Raw genomic sequence first — 5,915 nt, 5'->3', positions numbered from 1 at the left:
TACTAAAAAGCATTTAAAAGTGTCAGTAGGCTTCTAGTTATGCACTATCTGAAATACTATATAGTACTTAAAGCAAACCCAGCCTCCATCCTGATGAAGGGCCCTGGAGCCCCTGGGAAGATTGCTATATGTCATCCAAAAAAAGAAAATCAAGTTCTGATTTTAGATGAAATAAAAGACTCTTTTTCCTTATGTACTTGTTATTTTTCTTTCTCCTTGTGTACTTGTTACATTGCTCCCTAAACTAATTACCTAATTACAGATGGTGGAAGTATTTAAAAGATTAAAGTGAGATCCCTCACATGTAATGTGGAGGTAGAGATGTTTATTAATTGCTCTACTGAAAACTGCTCCAACCCCTTTCACAACACTGAATCATTTATTAATCTTCCCCCTGCACTCCTGTGTTTACCCAACACTAATCCCTCTAAGGTACCACTAAATACTCTGGCCATTTATACTAAGTTCTTCAATTAATCACATTAGTGGTCATGTGTTGACCCTCTTGTTTCTTGCATGCTATTTATGCAATTTCCTGAGGGAAAGAACCAACTAGAACACAAACATCTATCAATGAATGCAAGGCACTGTATAGCCAATAATTTCTTTTAAAATGGAGTCACCAACATATCAGACAAAAGAGGTCAAAATGTGACTATTTTTATTTTGACATACAGATGTAGCTGACATTTTATTTATATGCTATATAAAAGATAGCAGGTGGTAGAAACAAGGAAGATTCTGATGCTCAAAATCAAACCCTCTTCAGATAAAAGATTCAACCCACCCCTCTTTTCCAATGCAGTATCCTTTGGATATATGTTAGTAAAGGTAAATCAAATTATGGTCCAGGAACAACAACTTCAACTGTTTCATTGACCTAACATAGCAAAAGTTTAGAACACATTCATGAAAATTCCAGTGCAAGCCAGAGTGACACTTTTGTGGCTGCTCAGGGATGCAGTAGGCTTACATTATCTCAACATGAAGCATCCTTACTGGCCTGTAAAGAGGCAGGCTGGGGAACTGCAAGTGGGCTTTCTACTGTCTCAGCCTGGGGTGACAGATGTCATTGCCAAGATCAATCATATAGCCCTATTCCTGCAAGAAGACTAAGGCATAAATGTTGCCTGTCCATGTCTAGAATGGAAGAGGAAGCATATAATAGCATGAAGTATCTACCAGTCTATACCTCAACTACTATTTATTATTTATTGATAATAATATGTTACTTTGAAATAGTAAGCTCTAATTTACCAATAATTTTTCAGTTTTTTTTAGTTCTACCTTGTAGCTAAAAGTAGACCCAAAGTAAAGAAGAATATAGTTGTAAGTACCACTGCATAGGTTTAAATCACCAGCTTTCAGGTTAGTGTTTGAGCACAAATATATACTCGTCACAATAACTCTTAATTTAGATGCTGAGATTCAGAGAGCATTCTAAAGTTATATGTGCGTAATTTTTCTTGTGGGGAATCATAACAGAGCATCAGAAAAGTTTCTTTCCTTTGACTTCTTAAGAGTTGAAAATGTCTTAGTAATATTTTGATACTCCAGAGGACCCATTGAAGATCCTGACACTGTCAAGTAGACAAAAATAGATTACTGAGAAAGAAATTTAGCAGAAGAAGCATTGGAAGGGAACAGGGGTCCTGCTGAAAAGCATGCAACTGGAGGGAATAGATTTGGACTAATAGCTCCAGCAGGAGCATTGGCAGGGAGGGAGCCAGGAAACAGAACAAGGGAATGTGAAGGAGAGTGGCTACCAGAGTTTGTGTTCAACCCAGTTGCTGGTGCAAAGGTCTGGCTCTCTGTCTTGTCAACTGAATTTTCAGGAAATTAGTCATTAGCATATTCATCAAGTTGGTTTTTGTTACTTTTTTAAAATGAGTCCCATGATTCATTTAGCCTGTTGATTCACATGTTAATATAAAAGATACCATCCCCTACAATATCATTATGTTTTAAGGCTTGAAATGCTCTTTACTGATGAGAAGATGAAAGGGTGAGACTCAGATATAGAAAGAATTAATAAAATGCACAATAAACTAAATAAAATATTCAAAGAATTTATGTTAAAGAAAATGCAACACCACAAAAGCTGTAAATAAAAAATTAATTACTACTACTACCATATTTCAATCTTTGGTAGGAAAGATCTCTACTGAAATAATTTTACTTCTGGAGTTTAAAAACAAGTAAGTTGGTGTAAACTGAGTTCTCTGGAGGTTCTCCATAAGGTGACAATGTTTAGTCATAAAGGAGGCTTGGTTTTCATCAGCGGGTATGCACACCTTTTCAAACACACAATAATCATTTCATATTAGCTCAGCCTAAGCCACTGGTCCTTCCCTTCCCACTTCCAGGGGACCAGGGGGAGTCACCATAGTTGAAACGCCAAAAGTAGATTTGAAACAACCTCCCTACTCTGCTTTGCTAATTAACATCACAACTGTCCTTTATAACCCAGCTTGGAGCCTGTCAGCACCATAGACATGCCAAGTAAGTGTCCATGATTGCATTTTCTCTTCTATAATAAAATAATAGGAATAATAAAAGCAATAACATTTACCATTTCTGAGGATACATATGAGAAAATTTTAGTCTCATCCTGCTAACACTTTATGGTACTAATCTGTTTACATTTCCAAGGTAGTCTTGTAACCCCTCAAAGCAAGGGAAGTAACCTTGTCATTCCCTCTTTGCCTTTATAACTAGGGGTGCTGACCATATTCCTAGTTGCTGTTGAGTCCACTCGGAGTCATGGTGACCTCATGTGCATCAGAATAGAATTGTGCTCCATAAAGTTTTCAATGGGTGATTTTTTTGGAAGTAGATTTCCAACCCTTTCTCCAATGCTCCACTGTTGGATTCAAACCACCAACCTTTCAGTTAGCAGCTCAGCACATTAACCCTTTGTACCACTCAGAAACTCTGCTGGCCACATAACAAGTGCTTAATAATGTTTATTGAATAAAAGTGAATGAATGAATAAACAATGGGTAAGGCTCAAAGTTTCTTATAATGACAGTAAGGATCAGGTATGGAGTGGGAACACTCGTCCTCATGACCATAAAGTTGCCTCTGAGCTAGCCTCTTTCATCCTCTGAGCTCCTTTGAGCCCCTGAGATCAGATTGTGAAACAACTCCTGTCAGTCCTGAATTGCTTCAGTCAGTTGATGGAAATTTCCCCAATAAAAGTATTTATTAAATGCTTACTTTGGCCAGGCACTTTAAGTGCTTTACATGCATTATCTAATTATGGGCAGAGACAGGTGCATAAAACATTATATGCACAGTTAAATGGATAATCATAAAGTGATCCTCTATGTAAAAACCTACAAATTAAAATAAAAAGAACATTACCAGTATCCAAAAGCCTCCTAGTTGTCCATTGCCAGCCACAATCTTACCCTCCCACCCAGTAGAAATTACTCTCTAGTCATTATGACAATAATTTTCCTGCATTTCTTTCAGTGTTACAGCATATATCCAATGAAATCCATTTAACTTAAATAAAGAACAAAAAAAGTCCATGCCAGGCCACCCATGCTGGTCCTTCACCTATCAGTATAGTGAACTCTGGCTTTAAACAGTGATATTGAAAAACCCATGGCTGTTTGATATGGGAATGAAACCTTCCTTTTAAAACCTTGTTAATTCAAACGTTAGAAGAAATCACAAAAATGATCCTGTCAAACCACCTAAATCTGAAAGCACAAGAAACATAGAGCAGATGACTTGTTCAAGGTCACAAAATGTGATAATGTACAGTAAATACAGAGGTCAGGTAAGTACAATCGCTTGTAAAATGTGAAACATCAAGCAAAAGTGAGGTCATAACTGGTGTTTACGTTCCATTTTAGAACGGCTAACCCAGTTGGTTCATACTTCATTTGGAAGAAGTTCTGGGAAGTGAGCCAGATAATTCAAGGGATTTAGATAAAGCTAACAGAAATATTTTCACTTTTCTCCCTAACCTCAATTTTGAGGCCAGAGTCAGTGTAGTGAATCACCAGCCCCACATCCACCTGAATCTACCAAGGTCCATTGGCATGCGTTAGCAATAGCAAGCCCTCACACTTACAGGGGCTTTTGCACAGGGCTCTATGCTTACAAAATGCTCTCACACGGGTTATCCCACGTGATCCTCATAAGAATACTCTGGGAGGTGGCAAAGTTATTGATTGTAGTCTCATATTTAAAGGAAGGAATGATGTCTTATCTGTTATCATAAAACTATTAGATTGTAGAGCTGAGATGACTGGCTCCGATTCCAATACTGCACTATACCTGCTGACAGGTAAGGAGAGAGTCTAGGAGACAGTGACATGCATTGTATCCTTCACTCCTGGATCATGTGACACTGAAAATTATTAAAAATAACCATGATTATTCTTACAATCCAGAAACAGAGGACCCTAGGGCCATCAAGGAAGAAGAGCACAAGTAGAATGTAGGACCCTGTCCAGACAAGCAGCAACACCAGAGATGGAGGCAGAGATGAGGACAAGGAGAGACGGAGTAGCTGAGGACTCTAGAATCAGGGAAAGAGAAGGACTGAGTGCTGGTGACCAGGAGGCAGGCTTGCAGAATGTGTCTTTTGGTTGTTTAAATTATTATATATTCCTGAGTGGTTTTACATACATTTCCCCACCCACCACCCACCAAAAAAAGATAAACAAAGGGAATGGAAGCAGATACTATTGAATGATGATGCATGGAGGAAATTGTAATCACTGCAATGGTGTAAAGCTAATGTTCTCCCATGTAAATTATCACTCAGTTCACAATAAAAAAATTTTTTTAAAGTAAAGCATTGGTTGAAAACATTAACATCAAATATATTATGTAAGGCTAATATCTTTAACATAAAAAGAACTTACATAACTTTGATTTAGAAAACAACTAACATGGTTTAAATTAAGTGGGGAAAACAGATAATCCTCATAAAGAAAACATACATAAATATGATGCATTTTTAAAATGAGAATGTCATTTTTGAACTAACAGATAAACAATGATTATTACTAAATGAATTGACAGATTTAATAACAATGAAATGGAATCCTTAGAACATTTCAGGTGGAACTAAAATTTATTTAGTTGATATAGATGTTCTTCTAAAATCTTATAATCTAAGAGCTAAGAGTAAAAAAAGTGCTATTGCCCATAAAAAAAATTAAATAAATAACTCTGATTATTAACTCTAAATCACAATTATTTCTCCTTATATGCCTCCAACGTTGAAGTATCTTGGGAAAATAATTTCACATAAACATTACTCTATCTATAAATAATTTTCTGAGTAATAAAAATCAATAAGGTATGCCACTATTCTAGAATGATTCAGCCAGTCATATTATTTTTAATATCATATCTCCAGATATTTAAGTCAGCATGTTAGAGCTACAAGTAAATTTAAAAATAATCTAGAGCATCCCTCTCTCATTTTATAAGTGAAGAACCTAAGGACAAGAGAAAGGAAGTAGTTTTCCCCAGTTAACATAAATTATTGGCAGAGTCAAAATAAACATCTTCTGAGTCCCAGGTTCAGATTCCTTCAACTTATCAGCCTGACCTCACCTCCTTGTGTTTTCTTACAGCCCTCCCTTCACCAGGTGTGTACTAAGCAACTCACACTAAGAATGTTGTCAAGAATTCATCAGTAGGCCTCCAGAAAAAGATGGCGGATCGGGTGGAAGTGTAGTGATGAGCTCTGCCAAGAACAACACAGACTGCAGGACCAAGAAGCCTCAGGGAATGGTCCCAGTACTCTGAACTACATATAAAGGAATATTTAGAAGGTTGGAAGACTTACAGCTGGAGAGTTTGTGGCAGAAGCAAGAAATCCATTGCTTCCTGGTTTGAGACGCTCAGCTGCTCCAGGAGCCACCATTTTGTGTGGGGCCAAG

Source organism: Chrysochloris asiatica, unplaced genomic scaffold (genome assembly GCF_000296735.1).
Source record: "Chrysochloris asiatica unplaced genomic scaffold, ChrAsi1.0 scaffold00131, whole genome shotgun sequence".
Lineage (NCBI taxonomy): Eukaryota > Metazoa > Chordata > Mammalia > Afrosoricida > Chrysochloridae > Chrysochloris > Chrysochloris asiatica.
The sequence above is the reverse complement of the archived record's forward strand: the minus strand, read 5'-3'. Positions refer to the sequence as shown.